At 36.2% G+C, this 18,134-nt stretch overlaps 1 protein-coding gene across 1 annotated transcript in view; it reads left to right on the forward strand.

The window, feature by feature from the left end:
* Hnf4g (hepatocyte nuclear factor 4, gamma) overlaps window positions 1-18,134 on the forward strand; it is a 112,678-nt gene that overhangs the window by 30,225 nt on the left and 64,319 nt on the right. Inside the window, exon 2 of the mRNA XM_013028456.1 lies at window positions 7,230-7,287. The gene's annotated coding sequence lies outside the window, so the exon portion shown is untranslated. The remainder of the gene's footprint in view (window positions 1-7,229; window positions 7,288-18,134) is intronic.

The following is an 18,134-nucleotide window of genomic DNA, read 5'->3' on the forward strand; positions in this document are numbered from 1 at the left end:
TAACACTTGTCAATTAGAATCAGAACAGCATTCATCATTTTTGTTGGAAAGGTGCTTTTTTTAAAAAAAATTCCCACTTCAAGTATGTATAATGAAATTTTACGCTTATTGTCTTTTGAGTGCCTTCAGCTGGTTTGGGGGTTAATGTTGGCTTTCAAATTTACTTTTTCAAGCATCCTTTAAAATGGTTTGCATTTGTAGATTAAATGGTAAAGTGAATTAAAGAAGCAAGTATTTTCTACCATCATAGTGTCTCCACATAAATAGACCTGAAGTAGAACTGAAAAACCATGTTCATTTTTTTCATACAACAGAAGCTACTGTCTTTATTACTTAGCCCTGTAGGGAACCACATTAACTCTTTCCAACTACTTTTGTGCTAGGAACTATGTACACAACATTTTAAAAGAGTTTTCTTCCTTAAGAAGATATATATTGATTTCAGTTTTCTGTACACAGGATCACATATACAGCATGAAATAGTTGCATCAGAAAGGCCTTACAAATGACCAGTGTTGTCAGAATATTTTTAAATCCTAAGGAGTATAAAGTATGACTGAGGGGAAACATGATAATTTACTATGTAACAGAAACACACTTACCAATTTGCATATAGTTTTTGTTGAAATGTGAGTTATAATTTATAGACAATCCTGTTATTTGAAAACAAGTTTTTTTGAACCTTGTGCATGGTCTAGAAATTGGGAGCTTTCCTAAATGGCATTAATTGAAAAGACTCATAGCTTCTCAGCGTTTCATGTCATCATCTGTATCTGGGTCACATCTGTGAAAGGAGGGATGTTGAACTTTTATATGATTGTCTACATGAACCAACAACCAAAATGGCCCATTACAAGAACTAGTTCACAGTTCCACATAAGAATACAACAAGATTTACTTCTATCAAAGTATTCAGATCATTCAGCCAGGTGCCAGTGGCTCACACCTGTAATCCTAGCTACTCAGGAGGCTGAGATCTGAGGATTGAAGTTCAAAGCCAGCCCAGGCAGGAAAGTCTATGAGACTCTTATCTCCAATAAACCACCAGAAAACTGGAAGTGGAACTGTGGCTAAAGTGGTAGAGTGCTAGCCTTGAGCTGAAGAGCTGAGGGACAGAGCCCAGACCCAGAGTTCAAGCCACATGACAAAAAAAAAAAAAAGTATTCAGGTCATTCATAAACACTACACAAACATTATTATGCAATCAAGACTAAAATACATCTTTTCTTTTCCAGAACCTTATCACTAAGCAAATCATCTCTTTTTGATGTTTTTATTGATTTTCTATTATTTTTTGCTTAACAAAAAATAAATCAGAGACTTTTTTCCCCTACCTAATTAATGAATGAAAAAAATTTGAGTACAAGTTAAAAATTCTAAACACATTCTTGACTGGTTGCAGTAATCTCTCCTTCCTAAGAACTCAAAATAATTTATGAATTTTATACTAAAGAGATTTGAGAATAGAGCAGATAGTTACTTGGTCTATCTTACGTACAAAGTTGGTACCTGATTAATTTACAGTGGGGCAACAAGGAGGTAATGAGATATGATGAAAGACTACACTTAACCACACCTCTAGGTTTTTGTGTGTGTGCGCCAAAAATTCCAGAATTGAAGATAATATCAATGACAGGATATTTACCATGACCATGGATTAGATGGCTCAACTTTATCAAGGCTGTCAAGTCTTTGTTAATTAATCAATAAAGTGGTAGCATTTCCAGTGAAAAGCTTTTATGTTGTATCAGTAAGCTCATTCTAAACATCTATACCATAATCAGAATAATAAGAATAGCGAAGAAAATATTGCAGATAATATTTTATGTGGTTTTATTCACGTATGATATATTTAATAGTTTTAACAAATCAAAATCCAGAAATGATTATGGAACTAGCAAGAAGATTTTGAGTCTAGACATGTAATAGCCAAAACATAAAATGAACTATAAGCCTGAAAAGTAAACAATGAAGATATTTCTTATATCAAAAAGTGGAAGTAGAGTAAAAATAGGAAATAAAAGACAAAGCTCACTAATTCAGGAAGTTCAGCTTGTGGGAATGAGAGCTGGAAGGTGGAAACAAAGAATGGGAAGTTTAGATTTGTTCATGAAGAACGTAAAAAACATAAGTGTATACAAACAAAAGATGAGCATAAGTTTCAAATTCATCTTATTTCCTTTCCCACAATTCAACCTTCATTCACTGTTCTGTTCTAATTCTTCCTGGAATGCTCATTTCATTGAAGACAAGCAAGTTGATTCAGCTTTCTTTACTCTTCTTTCTTCGTAGTGAGTTTCCCAGCATGCATACATGTGATGGAATTATGTGTACAAAGTGTGCAAGGATAAGGACTGAGAAATAGCCAGTGTTTTGTTGCTAACTTCTTGTTTTTTTTTTTCACTGTCAGTTTAAAATAGTTGTCATTTAGTCAGTTTAAAGTAAATTAAATGACCCATTATTTTCTAATACCTATTCAAATTTATAAAAGTTTAAGGCCAATATGCCTATCTACTTAGTTCTAGATTTATGTTTCTTTACAATCATATCAGGATCTACTCCCTCCCCCCCCCCCCCCCCCCCCCCCCGGGCTTTTTCTGAGTAGTTTATTGAAGATAAAAGTCTCATGGACTTTCCTTCCCTGGCTAGCTTAGAATGGCAATCCTCAGATCCCAACCTCTGTGTAGCTAAGATTACAAGAATGAGCCACTGGTGCCTGGATTATTTTAGGTTTTTTTTTTTTTTTTAGTCTTCCTTTATGTTTGCCATCAGATCATCAAGTGATGATTGCCATTTTTCTGTATCTTTTTTTTTTTCTGAAACAGCTTTTTCTCAAATTATATATATCTTTGTAAAACTCAACTTAATCTAAGAAATCAGGCAAAATGAGTAGCTTATGATTTTAAGGAAAACCCCCTTCCTGAGAAGGGGAAAAAACCTCCAATAACTCTGTTTTCTGTATTCTGAGAAAAGCTGTGTCAGTCAGTGATTGCTATAACAATGCTACTTTACCAATGACCAAGAGGCACAATCTTTGTGTCTTGCTGTGGTTCATTTATTTACTTTTTGGCAGTACTGAGATTTGAACTCAGAACCTTGTACTTGCTGTTCAGATACTGTACCCCTTAATCCATGTGTCAGATCCTTTTTATTTATTTTTGTACTCCCAGGGCTGTAATTTGGTTGGTCCAGCCTAGGCTCTTCTGGATCACAGTTATACTATTGGCTTTTTATTGGGTTTCAAGTCTGAGGTGTAGGTTGAAGGAACAGTAGTAGAGCTGCCAAATTCTTTCACTGACAGCACACCAAACCATGTAAGGAATGACATCACATTCACTCACCTTCCATTAGTCACAGGAACTTCCTGTCCAAGCTCAGTGGTAATGGGATGAGGAAGTATACTCCACCCACAGTGGGAGACACTGTAAAGTTACACAGTGCAGGGTGTGAGCCTATAGTTCTAGTACAAGGAACTGAATAATGGAGACAGTAATATAATCTGTATCAGAAAGTATATGAACCTAGATGTGCATATTTGTTTGTTGGTTTTATTATTATTAGAGGCTTCCTTAAATGTTTTTCTTAAGGGGTTTGACTTGTTAAATTTAAAAGGTTGCTCATTGACATGTCCTTGTTTTATTGCTGATTACTAACTGTTCCGGTGGTAGTGAGCAGAGAGAAAGGCCTCAGTCTTGCATTTATGTATTAGACCTGTGTTTCACCCTGCCATGGAATCCCCATGGGCACTTGATTTTGCACTAATCTCTCATTAGTTCTTTGTTTACCCCAAAACTGTTGCCCCTTAACTTCCTGTCATCTAATCTCCCAAGCCATACTGGTTTTCTTTCACATCCCTACACCAAGCTAGTGAACATATTTGACCAGTTCCATCTCAACACACCTTTCAAATTCCTTCACTTGATTTTTATTCTACTAAGAGTGTTCATTGTTAGTCAAGATTTTACCTCACAAACCTCTAGAGCCAGAAGCATATTACTCTTATTATTCTAATAACCTGAGTGTGCCCATGTTGTTGTTGTTGTTGTTATTATTATTATAACCCAAGTGTGCCCATGTTGGCTTGGGGCAGGATGAACTTTCTTCTCACTGACTAGAGGATACAATTCAAATGGTTCTGGATGGATAGGATCTAAAGCCATATGTAGCTGCAGAACATTGCTTTTTCTCTTGAAGAACTTCCAACTCTTATATTCTCTTTTTAGTCTACCACTCAAACTACCTGGGATGCTGAATTCAAAACCTAATTCAGATGATTCACTTACTGCCCAAAGTAGCTCTCAATGCTGTCTTCACTTAGAAGTTCCCCACTCATCTGTCAGAAAGCTGTGGTCTTGGTTTTGCTCTTAGGCCTTATCCTTACTCTTCCATAGTTGATGGCCTCTTCCTGGGGCTACATACAACATTTGCCTTACTATTTCTTAGAGAATTTATTTCATGAGACTGGAGAGGTAGCTGAGTGAAGGGTTCTTTTCCAGCTTGTGTTAAGCTTTGGGGGTGGATCCACAGCACTGAAGAAAAAAAAAATTAAAAAATTTATAGGTTCTTTGTTTTTGGTTATCATAGTATTACAAGATTCTTGCTAAGTTCAGATGATGTGTGAAGTACCAAGAAGAAAATAAAGCCTATGGTAATCACTGTTTTCTTCTGCTTAAGAGAATACAGTAAACATTCTGGCACTAAGCTTGTTTGTTTTACAGAGATGTTATTTCAATGAACATTATGACATGGGTATTTTTTCCAAACACATTCTATTGTAGAAATGAATTACATTGTCTTCTCTTATTCCAGGTTATACATTCTAGCAAGGGACATCTTTTCTTAAGTTATACCTTACTCCAGTGTCCTTTGCTATTAATTAACAGTTTTGTGAATGTTAAACAAAAGGAGAGCATAGTTTAAGTCCAAAATAATTCAATGAACCAAGAAAGTGTAAGTATAGTCAATGACAAATTACAAAATAGGTAGTGTTTTACTAATAGCAGCACATCTTGTTATCATTCACACTATTATCTCAATACTGGCCATTGTTATTTGATAAAATTGTATTAATCTTTATTTAATCTTTCTAATTTATTTGCTAGAAAGAAGCTGGTCACAGAGATGTTCAGTATTGATCAAAAATACTGTAGTTTTTGCACTGCAAAGAGCTATAAGGGGTTAAACTATTCTGATTTCTTTTCCCTTTCTCGCTTCCTTCTCTCGTTCCTTGAGAGGCATGTGCCTTCTTTGTCTGATCTCCTTGTGGTCCTTGTCACAGCTGTCTTCCTTTTCATCACTCATACATTCAGTGACTTGCAGCTCTCCTGGAACCTTAATAATGTCCTCGTTTGTTTGGATGATCTTCCTGATAAAATCCTGACAATCTCTCCGTATAATGGGAAGACAATCAAAATAAAAAATGCTTTAAGAGTTCAGGTGGTGGAGCATACTATTATTTTTCACACTGTGCAAGGATATTAAAATACGGACTTTCATACTTTTGATTGAGTATGTGATGAAATCCAAGAAAAATTGAGAATTTGAATTATTCTACTGCCAGCAGGGACTGTAGATCATGTACAGAAAACAAGCACACGTAACCCACTCCCCGTTCCTAATCTCCAGAGTGGCACGGTGTCTTCCTCTCATATCCGCTTCTGTAGGATTCCTAAGCAATTGCTTCCTTATACGACTCTTCATATTTTGCAATTACCGTGTGAAATTGTACTAAATTATACAAGGTCATTTCTTTGGTGTTCACTGCGTAAGTCACTAATAATGGAATGCTTTCTGTTGGTAGAGTTTCAGATTTTTCAAGGGGCTTTCCGTTAAATTATCTCAGTTCACTCAATAGCCGTCTGAAATCAGCAGTGGAATTCTTATAATTCTCCAACCTGTCCTCTATATTCTGCCTCTTTTGCTCTGATCATTTCCCTATTTCTCTTTCTCCCTTCTAAAGAAGCAGCATCCTGTAGCAAGAGCACAGAATATGAATTCAGGTATGTAAAACCTGTCCCTGCCTTGCTGAGGTATTTTGACATTGAAAAGATCACTTTCATTTCTTTGAACCTTGTTTTTCTTTTTAAATGGGTCAAAGAAAAATGATGCAAAAGTATTCTCCTCGAAGTTGTAATATTTAAGTCAGGTAGGAGATGGGAATCATCAGTAGAAGAAATGGAAAGTCAACATTTTGTTATTGTTGTTATTGGTGGTCGTGGGGCTTGAACTCAGGACTTGGATGTTGTCTCTGATCTTTTTTCACTCAAGGCTAGCATTCTACCACTTTGAGCTACAGCACCACTTCTGGTTTTCTGGTGGTTAATTGGAGATAACAGGCTCACAGACTTACCTGCCCTGGCTGGCTTTTGAATCAAAATCAACAGATCTCAGCCTCCTGAGTAGGTAGGATTGATTCTGTGCCCTGAACCACTGGTGTCCAGTGATGTTATCTTTTTTGAACAGTGGTTTGGAGTATTAGAGAATAACCTTGGCCTTAATTCTTTGAAAAACATACAAACAACTGTTTTTCTCTTTGTGCTCGTATTGGGGCTTAAAGACCTTACACTCTTGCTCAGTTTTCTTGTTCACATCTGGTGCTTTACCACTTGAGCCACACCTCAATCCCTGCTTTTTTGCTGGTTAATTGGAGATAGATTCTCAAAAGACTTTGCACCACAGGCTGGCTTCAAACTGCTATCATCTTGGTCTCAGCTTCTTATGTAGCTAGCAGTAGAGCCATAACACCTGGCTTACTTCTTAATTATAGCACTTGAGTAAGTTATCTAAGCTTTCTAAACTTAATTTTCCTATATATTAAATGGGAACGTAGAAATTGCCTTTTGGAAATGTAGAAAAGTAAGACAACACATGTATTAATCTTAATCCAGTTCTCAGATGCATTCACATAATTGAGAAGTTATTTTCTTTTTCCTTTGTCTTCCCTTTTTTCTTTTTTCAGGTCTGTTCTCTTTTCTTTCTACTTTCTTCTTTCATCGCATAATTGTGTGTCAGACGAGGTCATGATTGGTAAATAATTAATAATTTAACTTTTAATAAAAATTTTACTTCTCATAAATTACACATTTGGGTTCAGGTGGGAAATGAGGGTTTGACGACTCCTCCACCCTATTTGAAAAAGACTGTTTCCTGTGATGTTTTGGGACCTCTTTGAAAACTTTGTGCAGTCCAATTTGGAAACTGCTGATGTAGCCAGCACTCTTATTTTACAGATGAAGAAACTGAGCTTGCGAGAAGGTGAATGACCTTTCTGCCTAAGTTGCAAAGCAGGTAAGTGGAGAGCCTCCATTGGAGCTCAGTTGTTTTTTGCTTTTATTTTATTGGTTCCTTTATTAGACGGAGGTAAGACTGAAAAAATATGTTACAGTCTATTTGTGTAATGGGAATTATATACAGCAGATGAGGAAGAGTAACATGGTATGCCTATGAAATGAATGGACCAGAAAAATACTCTGCAGGGATCAGAGTGATTACGGTTGCGGGGGATGGGACCCTGTAAGCTCCTGGAATCCCTGGACTGCTTGCTCTGTTCATGGTCATTTTATCCTCAATGCACATGGTACTGCCTGATTTTCAATACATTTAGAAAATGTTTTCTGAGTAACATTAAGTGACTACATGAGATACATAATTGAGCTAGTCTCAGAAAAAAGATGTAGAAAGTCTAGATTAGGGTTTAAGTGGCTGGTTGCTTATCTTTATGAAGCTATGAAGTCAATTCAGCTGATCACGATTCACAGATAAAATGGTAGAATATCGTGATGTCAAAAAATAGATTTTTGGGATGCAAACATGAAACAAAAGATGTGCTGAGGTGCGTACCCCCCACAATTTAAATTATATGCCTTATTGTAGGTCATAGTTTAAAAACAAATGGAAAAAGTGCTGCTGTAGTTTGAAGGAGGTATGGGACTATGTTGTGGAAAAGTAGTTAAATTGATTAATTTTTCTGTATCAGAGGTCAAGGGAAATTAAGTTAAAGTTCATCAAGAAAAAGAAGAGTCCTGGGTTCTTTACACTTGAAGAATCATTGGACATTTTTTTCCCTTCACATTGTCTCCACTCTCCACACTGAGGATATATGGTGAAACTGTGTTTTCCAAGTTATATATTTTTAAAATTATTTTTGCATAGTAGTATAAAGGGGTTTCAATTCAATATGTGAGTTAAAAAAATAAAAAAAAAACCCATGTGAGTTTATAAGTACACTCTATCTTGATTAGTGTCACCCTTTTTGATGGAACTATATGTTAGGAAGATTAGAGAAATTAATCTGTCAGGTATAGATAAATTGGATTGGAATTGGGGAGATAAAATAGAAAACTTTGCAAACAAGACAACTCAGGATAAAAAGAATGTGGCTTGCTGGGTGACAATTGGTAGAGAAAACCAGTGACTTAGACATGGTTAGTGTAGAATATGAGTGGATGATGTCATCATGCTTTCAAACTGATATTTGAGAAAAATATTAAAAAGGAACATATTACAAAAAGAAGTTATGAGAAACCTTTTAAGATCATAAAGAGGTAGTAGAATCTTTGGTTAGGAATAGTCAGTCAAAATCTCTAGACAGATACTAGACATGAATGTAAGAAAAGTATTAAAATTCTAGTTAGAATGAGAAGACTTAAAGGAAGAGATTCTCTTTCTTTTAAACTGTAGTGATTGAAACCAGAGGTGATGGGAGAGATGTTAGATAAATGTAGGCAACAGAAACTTGAAGAAACATAATGTAAACAACGTGTAAGTTGGGGTATTTATTTAGACTATGACTCAAAAAACTTTTTTTTTTTTTGCCAGTCCTAGGGCTTGATGAACTGAAGGCCTGGGTACTGTCCCTGAGCTTCTTTTTGCTCAAGGCTAGCACTCTAACACTTGAGCCAGAGTGCTACTTCTGGCTTTTTCTGTTTATGTGGTAGTGAGGAATCAAACTCAGGGCTTCATGCATGTTAGGCAGGCACTCTACCACTAAGCTACATTCTCAGCCCCAAATAAAATATTTTCTGCTTGTCTCAGACATATGGAGGGGTGAGGGGGGGTGAAGTGGGAGATGGGAAGGGGAAACAAAGGAGGAGGCAACAATGCTTGATAAGAAATGTACTCATTACCTTGCCCAAGTAATTGTAACCCCTCTGTATGGTATTTTCACAATAAAAAATTAAAAAAATAACAAAATATTTTGAAGTGTGTAAAAGCATGTATTTTCCTATAAAAGAAATGTATTCTTTATTTACTATACATTTCTTTAATATAACCATTACTTGAAAAATTACATAACTGTGGCCATTCACTGTATTCTGTGTAAATTGGGAAGTTATAAAGGAAACTGAATATTGTATAAAAATATTGGGTATTGATTCCTTATTCTACTTAAAGAGAACTGATGTTCAGAAAGCTAGCAATTTCTAATTAAAAACTTAAGAAATATTATCACATAGGTTTAGATTTTTGGTTTGAGTTTACCTGTTATTCATAGAAAATTCTGAATTAAGTCAACACTTAAAAATAATGTTTTTCGGCCTGGGAAGGTGGCTCAGTGGTAGAGCGCTTGCCTCGCATGCATGAGGCCCTGGGCTCAATTCCTCAGCACCACATAAGCAGAAGAAGCCAGAAGTGGTGCTGTGGTTCAAGTGGTAGAGTGCTAGCTTTGAGCTCAGGAGCTGAGGGACAGCACCCAGGCCCAGCGTTCAGGCCCCATGACTGCCCCCCACTCCAAAAAAACAAAAAAGTTTTTTACAACAACCATTGCTTTGGTAATTTACTTTTAGAAAAAACAAACAAACAAAATAGGTAACACTCTTTCGTAGTTTAAGAATCTGGGTTAGACAGCATGGTAGATGTTGTCCCAGGAGGACACATGTGAATGAGAAGTGTGTGCTTGTGTGTATCTGCAAACGTACTCATCTGTATTTCTAAGTATGGTTGTGTGCATTTGTAGCTGTGCTGTATGTATCAGTAAATGTGTATTTTTTTATTAAGTGTCCTGGTGTATATTTATAATTGTGGTTGTGTGTATATCTAATTGTGCGTGTAATGAAACTCAGTCTCTAGGCATGATCAGGTACAAAGGCCCATCATTTAAGGCTCAGAACTAAGTAAACATGTGATATTATAATTATTTTATTGAGCTTTCTTGTTTTACAATCCCATAATGGCACAGGGATCGGTTACATTAATGAGTGCTGAAAACCTTCAGCTTCATGGAGTTGTTTTTTTTTTTTTAAATCTATTCATTTAGTGTTTTTATTTTAAAGTGCCAAGAAGAAAATGCCCAATTCTGAGTCTTCCTTTTTTTATTTTTTTGGGGGGTCCGGTCGTGAGGCCTGAACTCTGGGTCTGGGCACTGTCCCTTAGCTCTTTAGCTCAAGGCTAGTGCTCTACCACTTGAGCCCAGCCCCACTTCTGGCTTTTTTTTTTTTTTTTCTGCTTATGTGGTGCTGAGGAATTGAACCCAGGGCCTCATGCAAGGTAAGCGCTCTGCCACTGAGCCACCTTCCCAGCCCTGAGTCTTCCTTTTTATTATAAGAAACATAGAAGTACAATTTTCATCATGGAGAAGGAACTAAAATATATGTTGCATGTCTCTACCAGACAATTTGTATGTCATTATGTAATACTGAGTATTAAGTAATCAATATCAGGCTTATGTCTCTTTTTACACTTTTTAGCCCAGCCTTATTGGAGACTTAATTTGATGATTGAGGAGCTAGTATAATTTAATAGTTTAATTTTTAAATTAATAATTTATTAAATTCAAAATTTAATAATAGTTTAACAACCAATATTTTCTTTTTGCATGTATTGTGCAGTATTCATACCTTATTTTATTGAGTCTAGATAGCAGGAATTCTTTTCCATGTAATTCTTTTTTTTTTCCAATACATTTTTAAAAATTTGTCTATTTGTCTATTTTTTTTGGGGGGGTCCGGTCGTAGGGCCTGAACTCTGGGCCTGGGCACTGTCCCTCAGCTCTTCAGCTCAAGGCTAGTGCTCTACCACTTGAGCCACAGCACCACTTCCGGCTTTTTTTCTTTTTGCTTATGTGGTGCTGGGGAATCGAACTCAGGGCCTCATGCATGCAAGGCAAGCGTTCTACCACTGAGCCACCTTCCAAGCCCCTTGTCTATTTTTTTTATTACTAAGTTTTTTTTTATTGGGAAAATACCATTCAGAGGGGTTACAATTACACGAGCAAGGTAATGAGTACATTTCTTATCAAATATTGTTGCATCCTCTTTTGTTTCCCTTTATCGTCCGATTACAACTTTACAAAGTTGAAAAGTTTGTTTTTCCACATAACGTCTTATACATCTCATTGTTGCAATGGGTCCACCTGTATCCCTATTTTCTATGTAATTCTTATAGGAGTGTGTATGCAGCTTGCTATGGAAAGAAAAAAGGACTGTGCAGAAATAGGCATCCCAATTTTGTCTTCTCAAGTTTACCAATCATGTAGGTCCTTCTATCTCCTCTAGGCTTAAGTGGGTAAATAGGAGTATGGACCAAAGAGACAGCTCTAATTCCACAAACAGCCAAGAGTGAGAAGTTCCTCCTCTCCAACTATTATTATTTCCACTGCTTATATTACTAGATTCTGTTTGAAAACTAAGCATAAATTTTTATTTAGGCATGGTGCAGTAGCACGTATCTGTAGTCTCAGCTCTTAGGGAGGCTGAGCTGGAGGATCCCTTAAGCTCATGAGTTCAATATCATCTTGGGAATCATAGAGTTGTCTTTAAAATAACCAAAAAAGGGGGTTGGGAAGGTGGCTCAGTTGTAGAGCACTTGCCTTGCATGCCTGAGGCCCTGGGTTCGATTCCTCAGCACCACATAAACAAAAAGAAAAAAGCTGGAAGTGGCGCTGTGGCGCTGTGGTAGAGCGCTAGCCTTGAGCTGAAGAGCTGAGGGACAGCACCCAAGCCCAGAGTTCAGGCTCCAGGAACGGACACCAAAAAACAAAAAAACAAAAAATCCCAAACCCAAACCAAACATGTTAATATGATGATCATGGTGTGGCTTGCCTATCTGACTTATTTATCTAATGTTTACAGTAATATGGAAGAGTAATTAACTTTAGAATTAATTTAAAAATCTCTTTGTTTTATTAATATCTGGTCAACTGAGTGCCTTTAAGAGTTTGTAGGAGTCAAGGAGAAGTACGTGCAAAATTTCAGGAGTTTTAAGTATTAAAAAATGATCTGGTAATTAAAAAGGAAATCATTTTACTTGATTTATGGATATGGTCCTTGAAGTCAGAGCCTACCAAAATTTTATGTATGCTACAGGTTACTGTTGATTATTGTTGAGACATGGATTTTTTTTAGTACTGAACTATTTTTTAAAAATCACACTGTGGAGAATGATAAATGTTAGACTTTTTCAATATTATTGATTATTGGACTCTATATTCAAAATTAGTTCCTCAAGTCTATTGATGTGCAGAAGAATAGCTAAGTTTTTGATGACATAGTGTTTAGATGAGATACATATGGAGCAAAAAGGCAACCAGGTGCTGGTGACTCCTGCTTATAATCCTAGGTCTGCAGGAGTCTGAGATCTGAGGATTGATGTTCAAAAGCAGTCTGAGCAGAAGTGTCCATAAGACTCTTATTTCCAATTAACCACCAAAAAAGCCTGAAATAGAGCTGAAATAGAGCACTAGCCTTGACTGAAAAACCTAAGGAACAGTGTCCAGGTCCTGAGTTTAGGCCCAAGTACTGGCCAAAGAATCAAAAAGGGAGCAGAGGCAATGGATATACAAGCAGGAGAGTAACACTGATTTTCTGGACATAATAATATATAAAAGAGGATCTGCATCCAAATAAAAAGAGATTTAAACATTCAAGAGCCATTATTCTGATAGGTTTTGCACTTTGTATTTACACCATTATAAAGATACTATGAAAAGTTCTTACTATTCATGAGTTTATAGTAATATACTTGAAAATCCAGTGAGTCTGGAGACCAAAGGATGAAAACCTTTCAAAGGGACTTTTGTATATTAGAACTTTATAGTATTTCCACAGGCATTTAAGATGCTAAAACTTATTACATGGATTCTAAAAATCCAGGTCTTTGTATGAGGGATTTTCTAACAAGAATTTTTTTCTTTTAGTGAATAGAGTGAAATTAGTAACTATGAAAGAAGTAAATATTTGAGTTTGGAAACACAGGAGGTGTGAGCCCACTGTGGAAATTAGAGAGTGATGTTCTAGAGTCACAGAATGGTGTGCACTGACATGAGGATGCCTGGAATCTGTTATAGTTGTTCAAAATTTTGTTTTTGTTAGGAGTGTGTGTCCTTGCTCAAGTTATTATACCTTTTAACTGGCAGTTTTCTCATTTGTAAAACTAGAAATGCTAATTAAATAGCAAATGGGATATAAAGAGTCTTGCAAAGTAGTTAGCGTTGAATTGGTCCTGAGTGCAATATTTTCCTTTCAAATGGAACTGTAAATTGTCTCTGACCAAGTTATCACCCTTATTAGATAGATCAGCTTCTCAGTATATCTTTTAGCTTTGCTCAAAACATGGGGAAATAATTGTCTTATCTAATGGAATTAGAAAGGGCTGTTCTTGGGAAGTAAGAGGATTCAAACAACTAGAGAACTGGTTGTTCACATCTGTAAATCTACCACTTGGGAGGCTGAGAACTAGAGCATCAAGGCTTAAGGCCAACGGTGGGCAGAAAATGTTATGAGGCCGCTTCTAAAATCATTGTTGGGCACAGAAGTACATACCTGTCATCCTTAGCTATATTGAATGTTGATACTGGGAACACCAGTACCAGGCCAGTCAGGGTAAAAAAGTCCCTGAGACTACATTCTTGAAGGAAAGTTGGGTGCAGTGATATCAGGCAGCCTAAATATAGGCAGATTACTGCCCACATGTGTGCTCAGAGGGGAAGAAAGTCTTTATCTTAGAGCAAAGCAAAACAAAATGAAACAAAACAAAGAAACTGGCATATACCCAAATGATCACAAACCAGGCCACACTAAAGCTACCAGCACAACTTTGTTTATTGCAGCATTATTTACCATAGCTAAGATATGGAACCATCCCAGGTGCCCCTAAGTAGATGAATGGATCAAGAAAATGTGGTGTATATATATATATATATATATATATATATATATATATATATATACACAATAAAAATGTGTATACATATATATATATATAGTGTATATATATATATATATATATATATACACACACACACACACACAATGGAATTCTATGCTTCCATCAGGAACAATGAGATCACTTCATTTGTGAGGAAATGGAAAGACTTGGAAAAAATTATATTAAGTGATACAAAGACTCCATGGTTTCTGTCATTAGTAATAATTAGTACATGTCTAGCATAGCCCTAGCAGAAGATCACAATAGCTCAATAACTATGTTCATATGACCATATAAAATGATGCTAATTGAAATGAACTCCAAGATATAGAAATAAGAGCGCTTTTGTTGTTGTTGCTATTGATGTTGTTGTTTTTAATGTACTGTATGAAGTTATTTCTTTTTTTCTTTTACTTTTTTTTCCTTTGGTTAATCTCCTGTTGTCACTGTTTTTGATTTTGGTACCCTGTGTCTTTTATATACATTTATCTGATTTGGGGAAGGAAAAGGGAATAAGAAAATGGTGAGACAAAGGACAAAGGGTGAACCAATGCAACAGCAATACTCACAAGGCAATATGCTGGAAATGAACTTTATTATTTGGGGGGGAGGGAAAGTGGGAGAAAACGTGGGATGGGATAACACTGTTCAACAAGAAATAAACTCATTACCTTAGTTGTACATCACCTTTACAATAAAGTTAAAAAACATTTAATCCTCCCCCCCAAAACAAAAACAAAGAAACTGGAAAACAGGATTGGAGGTATGACTCAGGAGCTCATATGAGCTTAGTTGTCAGCAAGAGCAAGGTCCTGAATTCGAATCCTGGTACTGCCAAAAGAGAAAAACATGGCCTTGGGAAAAGTACAAATCACAGCTTTCATTTCTTACATTTTTTCAAATGTAGACCGTATGGAATCAAGTGCTCTGTGTTTAGGAGAGAATCGATTTGGGGTAGGCTCTGCTGGAGTCTATGCAGCAGAGCCAAGATTTGGACTGTAGAAGACTGCCACTGGGATCAGAAAATTATGCACAACAGAATGTATTATGAGAGATAAGGCTAGGGAAAATTATCAGGGGTTGCATTTTTAACAAAATTTTTGTGTGTCTACTTACTATTTTGTTTACTAGAAACTGAGTGGAAATGGAACTAAGACAAATATTCCCTGTTTAACTGCCATGAATTTGAAAGAGAAATTTATAATAAAATGAACCAAACAAACAAAAGGAAGAAAGAAGTCCTCTTTAATTCCTATATCTTTTGTTATTTGGATCAACAGTGTATTTGTAGAAAACTGCCCAGTATGTCAGTATTTCTAAATTTATTTGCATCAGTTTGAGGAAAATAATTTTTCATGATATTTTTAACTGGTCAAAAGAAGGGAAGCATATCACAAGGTCTCATGATACATTTTTTTTACTATATTAATTTTATTATTGAGGGGAAATTATTGAACATTTGCTATAAATCTAGCATTCTTCAAGAACTTCATGATTAATATAACAGTAAAAAAAGAAGTTCCTATTAACTAGGATTATAGGAATGAGCCTCTGGCGCCCAACTAGGAACTTCTTTTTTTTTTACCCCTGAGTTCGATTCCTCATACCACAGAAACAGAAAAGGCCAGAAGTGGCTCTGTGGCTCAAGTGGTAGAGTGCTAGTCTTGAGCAAAAGAAGCTCAAGGACAGTGTCCAGACCCCGAGTTTAAACATCAGGACTGGCAAAAAAAAAATGTTTTAGTGAATCCAAGACTGCATATAAAAGATAACAGATGATATGAGAAACAATGGTTACAAAACCATCCAACATTATGTATCAGTTTCACCTATCAAACAATGACATATGGAAAATTTTCCTTGTTTTCCCTCAACCTTGCCAGCAAATATAGCTGGAATAGTTCATAATGTTACATATTACTGCAAAAAGTAATTGTTTCTAATCCTAATAATGACCTTGACTGGATAACTCATGTGCCTGGGTTTTCTCATAGGAGGATAGAATTAGACCATTTGTTTTTGAACTGTGCCCTGTAGGGTTTTATACACTAGGAACACAATAGTTTTACATACACTTCTGCTCTGAATGTAAAAGGAGCTCGGAGACAATGCGCAGGCCCAGAGTTTAAGCCCTCAGACTGGCAAAAAAGGAAAGAAAAGAATAAAAAAGAAAACATTGGTGAGGTGTGAGAATGCTTCTCAGAGTGTTTGTCCCATTCAGAAGAGGCTCAGCCTTAATGGAGTACCTTCAGACTCTTCAGAGAGAAAATTTGTCAAACTATACATGGAAAATAAATATTTTGTTTTATTTACTTCTTGGTGCTGGTTTTGTACTCAGTGGCTGAGCACTGTTCCTGAGCTTTTGTGCTCAAGGCCAGCATTCTACCACTTGAATTACACCTCCACTTCTGGCTTTTTGGGTAGTTTATTGGAGATAAGAATCTCATGATATTTTCCTGCCCAGGCTAGCTTTGAACCAAGATCCTCAAAGCTCAACCTCCTGAGAATGTAGGATTATAGGTAAAAGCCACAGGTGCTCGGCTTATACGTGCAATTTTGAATAAAAATAAAAATGAGTTGAAAACTCATTTTAAAATAAAAATAAATAAAAATATGCAAACAAAAAACCTATCTGTAGTGTCTACTAGTATATACCACTGTACTACACAAAGCAATGAATGTCCTCACTTTCTAACCTGAATACCCATTATTCATTGTACCTTTGTTCAGCAAAATTCAGTGAATCTCACTGGAAATGTTCAGGTAGACTTTTCTTATACTCTTGAATAAAATTATGAAGTTGGTTGATAGTACTAGTGCAGACTTGACTGTCAAGAGCTCTGAGTGTGCTCAAATGGATCGTGTTGTAGGTGGGTCGTATTCAAAAGTACAGTAATTTCCTTCCGATGTCAGTGTGTCCCTTACATAATTCTTTCCATTACCATATAAAAACCTCAGACAAGAATGCAATTAAAGCACTGTGGTAGATATGTAAGCAGCAGATAGATTTAGTGAGTCACCTAGAGGAAATTGAGTCCTGGAAATAAGGAGATTTGAATAAGATTTCCTTGTATAGGTCTTACAAAACTTTATATTAGTTTAGTGTGCTTTTAGATATTATCTTTGAGCACTGAGGTGTTTGTCACTACCTGTTAGAACATTGACAAGGTTATTTATTTATTTATTTTGTGCTGTCACTGGGGCTCGACCTAGGGACTATTTTTCTCTCATGGGGCTGGCACTTTAACACTTGAACCACAGCTCTACTTCAGGCTTTTTGGTGGTTTATGAGAAATAAGAGTCTCATAGATTTTACTGCCTGGGCTGGTTTCAAACCCCAATCTTATATTTAATTTAGGATTCCAGGATTACACCTATGAGCCATGAAGGACTTGTTCTACTTTCTCTCTCTCTCCCTCTTCCTGTCCCCCACCCCTCTCTCTCTTTCTCTTTTGCTATAAGTGGTACTAGGGTTTGAACTCAGGACCTCAGGCATGAGCTCTACCACGTGAGCCAGTTACTCAGCTGGTTATTACATCTCCTTTTTCCCACCAAGCACACTTGAATTTTAAACTAGAAGCAACAAATGAAACAGTCAATACTTCTAATACTTATGTATACAATTTTTTAAACCAATTTAAGTCATCTTTTTTTTAAATTGCTTGCTCTTTGAATTAGTCATTGGTTAACCTTTGTCTGAAGAGAGTGTGACTTGTCTTCAGGGGCAGACCAATAGAGAGGAATGGTATAGGTGAATGCAATCATAATACTCAGTGTGCTTATGTGAAAATGGACCCAAGTAACTTGAGAACATGATAGAATTGGGATAGATGGGGGAGAAAATTGGAAAGGGAGATATTGATCAAGGCACATTATATTCATAACTTGAAATGTTGAATTGAAATCTGTTTGTACAGCTAATTTATGCAAAAACTGTGAGAAATAGTCTTAAAAAACTGACCACAAAAATAAACACACACACACACACACACACA

Source organism: Dipodomys ordii, unplaced genomic scaffold, assembly GCF_000151885.1.
Source record: "Dipodomys ordii isolate 6190 unplaced genomic scaffold, Dord_2.0 Scaffold109, whole genome shotgun sequence".
In the NCBI taxonomy this organism is placed as follows: domain Eukaryota; kingdom Metazoa; phylum Chordata; class Mammalia; order Rodentia; family Heteromyidae; genus Dipodomys; species Dipodomys ordii.